The 14803-nt window shown below is 49.6% G+C and overlaps 1 long non-coding RNA gene across 1 annotated transcript; it reads left to right on the top strand.

Moving 5' to 3' along the window:
- The first annotated feature begins 8640 nt into the window (after nt 1–8640).
- Nucleotides 8641–12437, top strand: LOC116969693. Its single transcript, XR_004410900.1, has 3 exons — nt 8641–8721; nt 10436–10440; nt 12427–12437. It is a non-coding gene; the product is annotated as an uncharacterized LOC116969693 (long non-coding RNA).
- Nucleotides 12438–14803: the final 2366 nt, after the last annotated feature.

Raw genomic sequence — 14803 nt, 5'->3', positions numbered from 1 at the left:
AGAAGGACCTCTTTGCTCCTGTACTCAACTCCTCTTGTTATAAAGGCCAACATGCCATTCGCTTTCTTCACTGCCTGCTGTACCTGCATGCTTACTTTCATAGACTGATGAACAAGGACCCCCAGATCCCCTTTTCCCAACTTGACACCATTTAGATAGTAATCTGCCTTCCTGTTTTTGCCACCAAAGTGGATAACCTCACATTTATCCGCATTAAACTGCATCTGCCATGCATCTGCCCACTCAACCAACCTGTCCAAGTCACCCTGCATTCTCATAGCATCCTCCTCACAGTTCACACTGCCACCCAGCTTTGTGTCATCTACAAATTTGCTAATGTTACTTTGAATCCCTTCATCCAAATCATTGATGTATATTGTAAATAGCTGCGGTCCCCGCACCGGGCCTTGCGCTGCCCCACTAGTCACTGCTGGTCCCCGCACCGGGCCTTGCGCTGCCCCACTAGTCACTGCTGGTCCCCGCACCGGGCCTTGCGCTGCCCCACTAGTCACTGCTGGTCCCCGCACCGAGCCTTGCGCTGCCCCACTAGTCACTGCTGGTCCCCGCACCGAGCCTTGCGCTGCCCCACTAGTCACTGCTGGTCCCCGCACCGAGCCTTGCGCTGCCCCACTAGTCACTGCTGGTCCCCGCGCCGGGCCTTGCGCTGCCCCACTAGTCACTGCTGGTCCCCGCGCCGGGCCTTGCGCTGCCCCACTAGTCACTGCTGGTCCCCGCACCGAGCCTTGCGCTGCCCCACTAGTCAATGCTGGTCCCAGCACCGAGCCTTGCGCTGCCCCACTTGTCACTGCTGGTCCACGCACCGAGCCTTGCGCTGCCCCACTAGTCACTGCTGGTCCCCGCACCCGGCCTTGCGGTGCCCCACTAGTCACTGCCTGCCATTCTGAAAGGGACCCGTTAATCCCTACTCATTGTTTCCTGTCTGCCAACCACTTCTCTATCCAACTCAGTATCCTGTACCTGCCTTCTCTCCATACCCCCTGGTCCCTTTAGCCACAAGGGCCACATCTAACTCCCTCTTAAATATAGCCAATGAACTGTGGCCTCAACTACCTTCTGCGGCAGAGAATTCCACAGATTCACCACTCTCTGTGTGTTTTTCTCATCTCGGTCCTAAAAGATTTCCCCCTTATCCTTAAACTGTGTGTGTGGCCCCTTGTTCTGGACTTCCCCAACATCGGGAACAATCTTCCTGCATCTAGCCTGTCCAACCTATTAAGAATTTTGTAAATTTCTATAAGATCCCCCCCTCAATCTCCTAAATTCTAATCTGTGGAATTCTCTGCCACAGAAGGTAGTTGAGGCCACAGTTCATTGGCTATATTTAAGAGGGAGTTAGATGTGGCCCTTGTGGCTAAAGGGATCAGGGGGTATGGAGAGAAGGCAGGTACAGGATACTGAGTTGGATGATCAGCCATGATCATATTGAATGGCGGTGCAGGCTCGACGGGCCGAATGGCCTCTACACCTGCACCTATTGTCTATGTTTCTATGTAATTCTAGCGAGTACAAGCCGAGTCTATCCAGTCTTTCTTCATATGAAAGTCCTGCCATCCCAGGAATCAGTCTGGTGAACCTTCTCTGTATTCCCTCGATGGCAAGAATGTCTTTCCTCAGATTAGGAGACCAAAACTGTATGCAATACTCCAGGTGTGGTCTCACCAAGGCCCTGTACAACTGCAGTAGAACCTCCCTGCTCCTCTACTCAACACCTCTTGTTATGAAGGCCAACAGGCCAAAACTGTACGCAATACTCCATGTGTGTTCTCACCAGGGCCCTGTACAACTGCAGTAGAACCTCCCTGCTCCTATACTCTCTAGAATTTAGGAGATTGAGGGGGGGATCTTATAGAAACTTACAAAATTCTTAAGGGGTTGGACAGGCTAGATGCAGGAAGATTGTTCCCGATGTTGGGGAAGTCCAGGACAAGGGGTCACAGCTTAAGGATAAGGGGGAAATCCTTTAAAACCGAGATGAGAATAACTTTTTTCACACAGAGAGTGGTGAATCTCTGGAACTCCCTGCCACAGAGGGTAGTCGAGGCCAGTTCATTGGCTATATTTAAGAGGGGGTTAGATGTGGCCCTTGTGGCTAAGGGGATCAGGGGGTATGGAGAGAAGGCAGGTACGGGATACTGAGTTGGATGATCAGCCATGATCATATTGAATGGCGGTGCAGGCTCGAAGGGCCGAATGGCCTACTCCTGCACCTAATTTCTATGTTTCTATGTTTCTATACTCAAATCCTGTACCTGCCTTCTCTCCATACCCCCTGATCCCTTTAACCACAAGGGCCACATCTAACTCCCTCTTAAATATAGCCAATGAACTGGCCTCGACTACCCTCTGTGGCAGAGAATTCCACAGATTCACCACTCTCTGTGTAAAAAATAATTTTCTCATCTCGGTCCTAAAAGATTTCCCCCTCTATCCTTAAGCTGTGACCCCTTGTCCTGGACTTCCCCAACATCGGGAACAATCTTCCTGCATTTAGCCTGTCCAACCCCTTAAGAATTTTGTAAGTTTCTATAAGATCCCCTCTCAATCTCCTAAATTCTAGAGAGTATAAACCAAGTCTATCCAGTCTTTCTTCATAAGACAGTCCTGACATCCCAGCAATCAGTCTGGTGAACCTTCTCTGTACTCCCTCTATGGCAAGAATGTCCTTCCTCAGATTTGGAGACCAAAACTGTACGCAATACTCCAGGTGTGGTCTCACCAAGACCCTGTACAACTGCAGTAGAACCTCCCTGCTCCTATACTCAAATCCTTTTGCTATGAATGCTAACACACCATTGGCTTTCTTCACTGCCTGCTGCACCTGCATGCCTACTTTCAATGACTGGTGTACCATGACACCCAGGTCTCGTTGCATCTCCCCTTTTCCTAATCGCCCACCATGGGCTAAATGGCCCAATTCTTCTCCAATGACCTATGATCTTGTGAGCTTATGATCTCATGACTTTAAACTAATCTGATCTAACCCATCGGAAGAAGATACTTAATGGGGCTTACCTGAATCGGGTATGAAAATAGTCTATAAAAAGTTGGGATATTAATTTTGTGTTGGTGGTCTCGATGTCATTGCTGAGGGATTGTGAAGTCAGGCATGTCACAGAGTATAGCTACACAGCACCAGGGGGCCATTGCCCAGTTCACCGCAGCCCCTCGAGACCAAGGAACCTTCAATCGGTGCTGGAGGAGGCCATTCGGCCCCTTCGAGCCAGCATTCACCAGGTTCATTCCCAATAGCAAGAATGTCCATTCCGTTTCAGTTTAGTTTGTCACGGGTACGAGAGGTACAGTGAAAAGCTTTCGTTGCGTGCTATCCAGTCAGCGGTAAAGACTGCCCTAGTCTCCTTCCGCAGTTGTACAGGGCCCTGGTGAGACCACACCTGGAGTATTGTGGACAGTTTTGGCCTTTATAACAAGAGGAGTTGAGTACAGGAGCAAAGAGGTCCTTCTGCAGTTGTACAGGGCCCTGGTGAGACCACACCTGGAGTATTGTGTACAGTTTTGGCCTGTTGGCCTTCATAACAAGAGGAGTCGAGTATAGGAGCAAAGAGGTCCTTCTGCAGTTGTACAGGGCCCTGGTGAGACCACACCTGGAGTATTGTGTGCAGTTTTGGCCTGTTGGCCTTCATAACAAGAGGAGTCGAGTATAGGAGCAAAGAGGCCCTTCTGCAGTTGTACAGGGCCCTGGTGAGACCACACCTGGAGTATTGTGTGCAGTTTTGGTCCCCTAATTTGAGGAAGGACATTCTTGCTATTGAGGGAGCCCAGCGTAGGTTCACCAGGTTAATTCCCGGGATGGCGGGACTGTCATATGCTGAGAGAATGGAGAGGCTGGGCTTGTACACTCTGTGGAGTTCAGAAGCATGAGAGGAGATCTCATTGAAACATATAAGATTGTTAAGGGTTTGGTCACGCTAGAGGCAGGAAACATGTTCCCGATGTTGGGGGAGTCCAGAACACAGTTTAAGAATAAGAGGTCGGCCATTTAGAACGGAGACGAGGAAACACTTTTCACCCAGAGAGTTGTGAATCTGTGGAATTCCCTGCCACAGAGGGCGGTGGAGGCCAAGTCACTGGATGGATTTAAGAGAGAGTTAGATAGAGCTCTAGGGGCTAGTGGAGTCAAGGGATATGGGGAGAAGGCAGGCACGGGTTATTGATAGGGGACGATCAGCCATGATCACAATGAATGGCGGTGCTGGCTCTGAAGGGCCGAATGGCCTCCTCCTGCACCTATTTTCTATGTTTCTATGTTTCTAATGAAGGTTCACCAGGTTAATTCCCGGGATGGCGGGACTGTCATATGCTGAGAGAATGGAGCGGCTGGGCTTGTACACTCTGTGGAGTTTAGAAGGATGAGAGGGGATCTCATTGAAACATATATGAGATTGTTAAGGGTTTGGACACGCTAGAGGCAGGAAACATGTTCCCGATGTTGGGGGAGTCCAGAACCAGGGGCCACACACACACACACACACAGTTTAAGAATAAGGGGTCGGCCATTTAGAACGGAGACGAGGAAACACTTTTCCACCCAGAGAGTTGTGAGTCTGTGGAATTCTCTGCCTCAGAGGGCGGTGGAGGCCGGTTCTCTGGATGCTTTCAAGAGAGAGCTAGATAGGGCTCTTAAAGATAGCGGAGTCAGGGGATATGGGGAGAAGGCAGGAACGGGGTACTGATTGTGGATGATCAGCCGTGATCACATTGAATGGCGGTGCTGGCTGGAAGGGCCGAATGGCCTCTACTCCTGCACCTGTTGTCTATTGTCTACCTGTCCTATCCATGTACCTGTCCAACTGTTTCTTAAACGTTGGGATAGTCCCAGCCTCAACTACCTCCTCCGGCAGCTCGTTCCATACACCCACCACCCTCGAAAAGTGTGGAAAAGTTGCCCCTCAGATTCCTATTCAATCTTTCATCTTTCCCCCTTCACCTTGAACCCGTGTCCTCTGGTCCTCGATTCCCCTACTCTGGGCAAGAGACTCTGTGCGTCTGTCTACCCGATCTATTCCCCTGGTGATTTTGTACACCTCTATAAGATCGCCCCTCCCTCATCCTCCTGCGCTCCAAGGAATAGAGTCCCAGCCCTTTGCCCCAACCTCTCCCTGTAGCTCAGGCCCCTCGAGTCCCGGCAACATCCTCGTAAATCTTCTCTGCCGCCCTTTCCAGCTCGACGACATCTTTCCCTGTAACACGGTGCCCAGAACTGAACACAATAGTCTAAATGTGGCCTCACCAACGTCTTGTACAACTGCAACGTCACCTCCCCACTTCTAGACTCAATACTCTGGCTGATGAAGGCCAAAAAGCCTGAGGCCTAGTTGACCACCTTGTCTACCTGCGACTTCTAGACTCAATACTCTGGCTGATGAAGGCCAAAAAGCCTGAGGCCTAGTTGACCACCTTGTCTACCTGCGACTCGACCTTCAAGGAACCATCCACCTGTACTACTAGATCCCTCTGCTCTACAACACAGCCCAGAGGCCTACAATAGACAACAGGTGCAGGAGTAGAGGCCATTCGGCCCTTCGAGCCAGCACCGCCATTCAATGTGATCACGGCTGATCATCCACAATCAGTACCCCGTTCCTGCCTTCTCCCCATATCCCCTGACTCCGCTATCTTCTAGATCCCTATCTAGCTCTCTCTTGAAAGCATCCAGAGAACCGGCCTCCACAGAATCCACAGAATTCCACAGACTCACAACTCTCTGGGTGAAAAAGTGTTTCATCGTCTCCGTTCTGGACTCCCCCAAAATTGGGAACATGTTTCCTGCCTCTAGCGTGTCCAAACCCTTAATAATCTTATATGTTTCAATGAGATCCCCTCTCATAGAAACATAGAAACATAGACAATAGGTGCAGGAGTAGAGGCCATTCGGCCCTTCGAGCCTGCACCATTCGCCATTCAATATGATCATGGCTGATCATCCAACTCAGTATCCTGTACCTGCCTTCTCTCCATACCCCCTGATCCCTTTAGCCACAAGGGCCACATCTAACTCCCTCTTAAATATAGCCAATGAACTGTGTGGCCTCAACTACCTTCTGTGGCAGAGAATTCCACAGATTCACCACTCTCTGTGTGTGAAAATAAATGTTTTTCTCATCTCGGTCCTAAAAGATTTCCCCCTTATCCTTAAACTGTGTGTGTGGCCCCTTGTTCTGGACTTCCCCAACATCGGGAACAATCTTCCTGCATCTAGCCTGTCCAACCCCTTAAGAATTTTGTAAGTTTCTATAAGATCCCCCCTCAATCTTCTAAATTCTAGCGAGTACAAGCCGAGTCTATCCAGTCTTTCTTCATATGAAAGTCCTGCCATCCCAGGAATCAGTCTGGTGAACCTTCTCTGTACTCCCTCTATGGCAACAATGTCTTTCCTCAGATTAGGAGACCAAAACTGTACGTTGAAAAGTGTTTCCTCATCTACGTTCTAAATGGCCGACCCCTTATTCTTAAACTGTGTGTGTGTGTGTGTGTGTGGCCCCTGGTTCTGGACTCCCCCAACATCGGGAACATGTTTCCTGCCTCTAGCGTGTCCAAGCCCTTAATAATCTCATATATGTTTCAATGAGATGCCCTCTCATCCTTCTAAACTCCAGGGGATACGTCCAGTCGACCCATTCTGTTAGCTCAGGCAGGGCACGTTGTGGTTGGAGGGGGCTCAGCACTTCAACTCCCCCTCCCATTCCCAATCCGACCTTTCTGTCCTGGTACCACCCCCCCCCCGCACCCCCACATCAATCTGAAGAAGGGTCTCGACCCGAAACGTCACCTATTCCTTCGCTCCAGAGGTTCGGCCTCACCCGCTGAGTTTCTCCAGCATTTTTGTCTACCTGAGATAAAATATAATCTGGAGGACAGTCAGACTGTTCGGAAGAAAATAGACAACAGGTGCAGGAGTAGAGGCCATTCGGCCCTTCGAGCCAGCACCGCCATTCAATGTGATCACGGCTGATCATCCACAATCAGTTCCCCGTTCCTGCCTTCTCCCCATATCCCCTGACTCTCTCTCGCTATCTTTAAGAGCCCTATCTAGCTCTCTCTTGAAAGAATTCTCTCCAGAGAACCGGCCTCCACCGCCCTCTGAGGCAGAGAATTCCACAGACTCACAACTCTCTGGTGGAAAAGTGTTTCCTCGTCTCCGTTCTAAATGGCCGACCCCTTATTCTTAAACTGTGTGTGTGTGTGTGTGGCCCCTGGTTCTGGACTCCCCCAACATCGGGAACATGTTTCCTGCCTCTAGCGTGTCCAAACCCTTAATAATCTCATATATGTTTCAATGAGATACCCTCTCATCCTTCTAAACTCCACAGAGTGTACAAGCCCAGCCGCTCCATTCTCTCAGCATATGACAGTCCCGCCATCCCGGGAATTAACCTGGTGAACCTACGCTGGGCTCCCTCAATAGCAAGAATGTCCTTCCTCAAATTAGGGGACCAAAACTGTACACAATACTCCAGGTGTGGTCTCACCAGGGCCCTGTACAACTGCAGAAGGACCTCTTTGCTCCTGTACTCAACTCCTCTTGTTATGAAGGCCAACAGGCCAAAACTGCACACAATACTCCAGGTATAGACATGTTTCCCGCCTCTAGCGTGTCCAAACCCAGATAGGGCTCTTCTTCCCACATCCCTCTTCAGGGGGTATGGGGAGAAGGCAGGAACGGGGTACTGATTGTGGATGATCAGCCGTGATCATATTGAATGGCGGTGCTGGCTCTGAAGGGCCGAATGGCCTCCACTCCTGCACCTGTTGTCTATTGTCCCAGATAGGACAATGAAATTCTTGCTTGCTTGCTCATAACAAGAGGAGTTGAGTACAGGAGCAAAGAGGTCCTTCTGCAGTTGTACAGGGCCCTGGTGAGACCACACCTGGAGTATTGTGTGCAGTTTTGGCCTGTTGGCCTTCATAACAAGAGGAGTTGTGTCTAGGAGCAAAGAGGTCCTTCTGCAGTTGTACAGGGCCCTGGTGAGACCACACCTGGAGTATTGTGTGCAGTTTTGGTCCCCTAATTTGAGGAAGGACATTCTTGCTATTGAGGGAGCCCAGCGTAGGTTCACCAGGTTAATTCCCGGGATGGCGGGACTGTCATATGCTGAGAGAATGGAGCGGCTGGGCTTGTACACTCTGTGGAGTTTAGAAGGATGAGAGGGCATCTCATTGAAACATATATGAGATTATTAAGGGTTTGGACACGCTAGAGGCAGGAAACATGTTCCCGATGTTGGGGGAGTCCAGAACCAGGGGCCACACACACACACACACACACACAGTTTAAGAATAAGGGGTCGGCCATTTAGAACGGAGACGAGGAAACACTTTTCCACCCAGAGAGTTGTGAGTCTGTGGAATTCTCTGCCTCAGAGGGCGGTGGAGGCCGGTTCTCTGGAGAGAATTCTTTCAAGAGAGAGCTAGATAGGGCTCTTAAAGATAGCGAGAGAGAGTCAGGGGATATGGGGAGAAGGCAGGAACGGGGAACTGATTGTGGATGATCAGCCGTGATCACATTGAATGGCGGTGCTGGCTGGAAGGGGCCGAATGGCCTCTACTCCTGCACCTGTTGTCTATTGTCGATTGTAACCCAAGCACTTTCTCCGTTGACGTAGGTTTGCGTTGACCAGCTCACAGCTACAAGACGTGTCAAATCCTCGTCCCGTTCTCCGATCTGTCGACTCCTTGATCCAGGTATTTGCCTTTTCCCGACGTTTCGGAAGTCTAAATTATTTTCGTTGAGTTGGTAACTGAGGTACGGTGAAAGGAGAGCGAGGGAGAGAAACATAGAAACATAGACAATAGGTGCAGGAGTAGAGGCCATTGGGCCCTTCGAGCCTACACCATTCGCCATTCAATATGATCATGGCTGATCATCCAACTCAGTATCCTGTACCTGCCTTCTCTCCATACCCCCTGATCCCTTTAGCCACAAGGGCCACATCTAACTCCCTCTTAAATATAGCCAATGAACTGTGTGGCCTCAACTACCTTCTGTGGCAGAGAATTCCACAGATTCACCACTCTCTGTGTGTGAAAAAAAATGTTTTTCTCATCTCGGTCCTAAAAGATTTCCCCCTTATCCTTAAACTGTGTGTGTGGCCCCTTGTCCTGGACTTCCCCAACATCGGGAACAATCTTCCTGCATCTAGCCTGTCCAACCCCTTAAGAATTTTGTAAGTTTCTATAAGATCCCCCCTCAATCTTCTAAATTCTAGCGAGTACAAGCCGAGTCTATCCAGTCTTTCTTCATATGAAAGTCCTGACATCCCAGGAATCAGTCTGGTGAACCTTCTCTGTACTCCCTCTATGGCAAGAATGTCTTTCCTCAGATTAGGAGACCAAAACTGTACGTGGAAAAGTGTTTCCTCATCTACGTTCTAAATGGCCGACCCCTTATTCTTAAACTGTGTGTGTGTGTGTGGCCCCTGGTTCTGGACTCCCCCAACATCGGGAACATGTTTCCTGCCTCTAACGTGTCCAAGCCCTTAATAATCTCATATATGTTTCAATGAGATGCCCTCTCATCCTTCTAAACTCCAGGGGATACGTCCAGTCGACCCATTCTGTTAGCTCAGGCAGGGCACGTTGTGGTTGGAGGGGGCTCAGCACTTCAACTCCCCCTCCCATTCCCAATCCGACCTTTCTGTCCTGGTACCACCCCCCCCCGCACCCCCACATCAATCTGAAGAAGGGTCTCGACCCGAAACGTCACCTATTCCTTCGCTCCAGAGGTGCTGCCTGACCCGCTGAGTTTCTCCAGCATTTTTGTCTACCTGAGATAAAATCTAATCTGGAGGACAGTCAGACTGTTCGGAAGACAATAGACAACAGGTGCAGGAGTAGAGGCCATTCGGCCCTTCCAGCCAGCACCGCCATTCAATGTGATCACGGCTGATCATCCACAATCAGTTCCCCGTTCCTGCCTTCTCCCCATATCCCCTGACTCTCTCTCGCTATCTTTAAGAGCCCTATCTAGCTCTCTCTTGAAAGAATTCTCTCCAGAGAACCGGCCTCCACCGCCCTCTGAGGCAGAGAATTCCACAGACTCACAACTCTCTGGGTGGAAAAGTGTTTCCTCGTCTCCGTTCTAAATGGCCGACCCCTTATTCTTAAACTGTGTGTGTGTGTGTGTGTGTGGCCCCTGGTTCTGGACTCCCCCAACATCGGGAACATGTTTCCTGCCTCTAGCGTGTCCAAACCCTTAATAATCTCATATATGTTTCAATGAGATGCCCTCTCATCCTTCTAAACTCCACAGAGTGTACAAGCCCAGCCGCTCCATTCTCTCAGCATATGACAGTCCCGCCATCCCGGGAATTAACCTGGTGAACCTACGCTGGGCTCCCTCAATAGCAAGAATGTCCTTCCTCAAATTAGGGGACCAAAACTGTACACAATACTCCAGGTGTGGTCTCACCAGGGCCCTGTACAACTGCAGAAGGACCTCTTTGCTCCTAGACTCAACTCCTCTTGTTATGAAGGCCAACAGGCCAAAACTGCACACAATACTCCAGGTGTAGACATGTTTCCCGCCTCTAGCGTGTCCAAACCCAGATAGGGCTCTTCTTCCCACATCCCTCTTCAGGGGGTATGGGGAGAAGGCAGGAACGGGGAACTGATTGTGGATGATCAGCCGTGATCACATTGAATGGCGGTGCTGGCTCTGAAGGGCCGAATGGCCTCCACTCCTGCACCTGTTGTCTATTGTCCCAGATAGGACAATGAAATTCTCGCTTGCTTGCTCATAACAAGAGGAGTTGAGTACAGGAGCCAATAGGTCCTTCTGCAGTTGTACGGGGCCCTGGTGAGACCACACCTGGAGTATTGTGTGCAGTTTTGGCCTGTTGACCTTCATAACAAGAGGAGTTGAGTATAGGAGCAAAGAGGTCCTTCTGCAGTTGTACAGGGCCCTGAGTGAGACCACACCTGGAGTATTGTGTGCAGTTTTGGCCTGTTGGCCTTCATAACAAGAGGAGTTGAGTACAGGAGCAAAGAGGTCCTTCTGCAGTTGTACAGGGCCCTGGTGAGACCACACCTGGAGTATTGTGTGCAGTTTTGGCCTGTTGGCCTTCATAACAAGAGGAGTTGAGTACAGGAGCCAATAGGTCCTTCTGCAGTTGTACAGGGCCCTGGTGAGACCACACCTGGAGTATTGTGTGCAGTTTTGGCCTGTTGGCCTTCATAACAAGAGGAGTCGAGTCTAGGAGCAAAGAGGTCCTTCTGCAGTTGTACAGGGCCCTGGTGAGACCACACCTGGAGTATTGTGTACAGTTTTGGTCTCTTAATTTGAGGAAGGACATCCTTGTGATTGAGGCAGTGTAGTTTCACCAGATTGATCCCTGGGATGGCGGTGTGAATGGAAATCCTGAATCAACGCTGTAAGATTGTTCTGTAAAGGTAAAATGGTTGACCAGGTCGACTGAAATAGAGCATAAGATGGCTGCTGACCAGACTTGCTGGAACTTAGGCTGCAGGTTTCAGGAAGGGAAGACACATTGTCTTGTAGTTACTGCATAGTCATGAATAGGGGATCACCCGCCCCGTCTGACAAGATTGAGGAATACACAATCCCCCTCACCAGGAAGACTAAGGAATGTGTTCAAAAAGGAACTGCAGATGCTGGAATATCGAAGGTACACAAAATTGCTGGAGAAACTCAGCGGGTGCAGCAGCATCTATGGAGCGAAGGAAATAGGCAACGTTTCGGGCCGAAACCCTTCTTCAGACTGATGGGGGGTGGGGGGGAGAAGGAAGGAAAAGGGGAGGAGGAGGAGCCCGAGGGCGGGCGGATGGGAGGGAGGGAGGAGACAGCTAGAGGGTTAAGGAAGGGGAGGAGACAGCAAGGGCTAGCAAAACTGGGAGAATTCAATGTTCATGTCACCCGGACGCAAGGTCCCCAGACGGAATATGAGGTGCTGTTCCTCCAATTTCCGCTGTTGCTCACTCTGGCAATGGAGGAGACCCAGGACAGAGAGGTCGGATTGGGAATGGGAGGGGGAGTTGAAGTGCTGAGCCACCGGGAGTTCAGGTAGGTTATCGCGGACTGTGAGCGGAGGTGTTCGGCGAAACGATCGCCCAACCTACGCTTGGTCTCCCCGATGTAAATCAGCCGACATCTAGAGCAGCGGATGCAGTAGATGAGGTTGGAGGAGATACAGGTGAACCTTTGTCGCGCCTGGAACGACTGCTTGGGTCCTTGAATGGAGTCGAGGGGGGGGGGAGGTGAAGGGACAGGTGTTGCATCTCTTGCGGTTGCAACGGAAAGTGCCCGGGGAGGGGGTGGTGCGGGAGGGAAGGGGAAGAATTGACGAGGGAGTTGCGGAGGGAGCGGTCTTTGCGGAAGGCAGACATGGGGGGAGATGGGAAGATGTGGCGAGTGGTGGGGTCACGTTGGAGGTGGCGGGACTAAGGAATGTACTGGTCTGAGATCTAGTGTGGTTCCTCTAACATCTCCTTATATGTACATACTTGGTTTCCTGTATTTTGCGTACGTGTCGGTTCTTTGATTGGGGAATGTGGGAGGTGTTAAACAGTGGCATTAACATATAAAAAGCATTGCAATTAAGGGCAGAGAGCTTGACTCTTTGTTTTTTGTTTTTTTGAAAATATTTTTTATTGGAGATATGTACATAACCTATTTACATCATTACAGTCTTACATTTTTAAATTGATAATATTGTCAATTATTATTACATTGTTTCCAATACCTTTTGCCTTTTTCTTCCTTTTTAAAAAAAAAAACTAGATAGAACTAAAGAGATAGATGAAGTAAAGAAAGAAAAGAAAGAGAAGTAAAAAAAAAAAAAAGCAAAAAGTTAGTTAAAGAAGAATGGAAAAATTTATTAAAATAAAAAACTTCATTCGAGATATATTGACTCTTTGCCGGGTTGTTAACCTGTGTGAAGACTCCTGCTCAATAAACGTTCGTTTAAAGCAACCCTGGCCGATTATTGTCGAAACAACCGATGTGAGAGGGAAAAACGTGAAACAACACATGGTGTCAGGAGTGGGATGTCAACTACCGACTGATCGAGCCGGCGAGTGAATCCACCGGGCGACGGGATCGATGTGAAGGAGGGACGACAGATGGCACAATGGGCTAAGTGTTCGGCTGGCGACCGGGAAGGTAGCCAGTTCGAATCCCGCTTGGAGCGCACACTGTCGTTGTGTCCTTGGGGCAAGACACTTCACCCACCTTTGCCTGCGTGTGTGAATGTGTGTGAATGTGTGTGAGTGGTTGGTGGTGGTCGGAGGGGCCGTAGGCGCGGATTGGCAGCCACGCTTCCATCAGTCTGCCCCCAGGGCAGCTGTGGCTACAGAAGTAGCTTACCACCACCGAGTGTGACTGAGGAGTGAATGAATAATGCGATGTAAAGCGCCTTGAGTATTAGAAAGGCGCTATATAAATCCCATCCATTATTATTATTATTATTAAGTGAGTAGCTTTAGTTAAACCTCCTATTGGTCCTTCCTCGTATCCCGGCATAGCAGGGTAATTCGCTGACTTGCGTCAGTCAGTGGGGGTGACATCCGAACGTTTCCGCTTGTGTGCCCGGGGATAGGGCCATCTCGAGGATTGTCCTAGTCTGATCGAGCGGATAAAACACACCGTAAACGGTGCAGGGTCTTGGTGAGACCACAACTGGAGTATTGCGTACAGTTTTGGTCTCCAAATCTGAGGAAGGACATTATTGCCATAGAGGGAGTGCAGAGAAGGTTCGCCAGACTGATTCCTGGGATGTCAGGACTGTTTTATGAAGAAAGACTGGATAGACTTGGCTTATACTCTCTAGAATTTAGGAGATTGAGGGGGGATCTTATAGAAACTTACAAAATTCTTAAGGGGTTGGACAGGCTAGATGCAGGAAGATTGCTCCCGATGTTGGGGAAGTCCAGGACAAGGGGTCACAGCTTAAGGATAAGGGGGAAATCCTTTAAAACCGAGATGAGAAGAACTTTTTTCACACAGAGAGTGGTGAATCTCTGGAACTCCCTGCCACAGAGGGTAGTCGAGGCCACAGTTCATTGGCTATATTTAAGAGGGAGTTAGATGTGGCCCTTGTGGCTAAGGGGATCAGGGGGTATGGAGAGAAGGCAGGTAACATTATTATAGGAAGGATGTCAACAAAATAGAGAGCGTACAGAGGAGATTTACTAGAATGTTGCCTGGGTTTCAACAACTAAGTTACAGAGAAAGGTTGAACAAGTTAGGGCTTTATTCTTTGGAGCGCAGAAGGTTAAGGGGGGACTTGATAGAGGTTTTTAAAATGATGAGAGGGATAGACAGAGTTGACGTGGAAAAGCTTTTCCCACTGAGAGTAGGGAAGATTCAAACAAGGGGACATGACTTGAGAATTAAGGGACTGAAGTTTAGGGGTAACATGAGGGGGAACTTCTTTACTCAGAGAGTGGCAGCTGTGTGGAATGGGCTACCAGTGAAGGTGGTGGAGGCAGGTTCGTTTTTATCATTTAAAAATAAATTGGATAGTTATATGGATGGGAAAGGAATGGAGGGTTATGGTCTGAGCGCAGGTATATGGGACTAGGGGAGATTATATGTTCGGCACGGACTAGAAGGGTCGAGATGGCCTGTTTCCGTGCTGTAATTGTTATATGGTTATATGGTAGAGAGCGGTGAATCTCTGGAACTCTCTGCCACAGAGGGTAGTCGAGGCCACACAGTTCATTGGCTATATTTAAGAGGGAGTTAGATGTGGCCCTTGTGGCTAAAGGGGATCAGAGGGTATGGAGAGAAGGCAGGTATGGGATACTG

The sequence above is a fragment of the Amblyraja radiata genome, unplaced genomic scaffold (assembly GCF_010909765.2).
Source record: "Amblyraja radiata isolate CabotCenter1 unplaced genomic scaffold, sAmbRad1.1.pri scaffold_1038_ctg1, whole genome shotgun sequence".
NCBI lineage: Eukaryota > Metazoa > Chordata > Chondrichthyes > Rajiformes > Rajidae > Amblyraja > Amblyraja radiata.
Note: the sequence above shows the minus strand (reverse complement) of the source record. Positions and strands in the feature narration are given on the sequence as shown.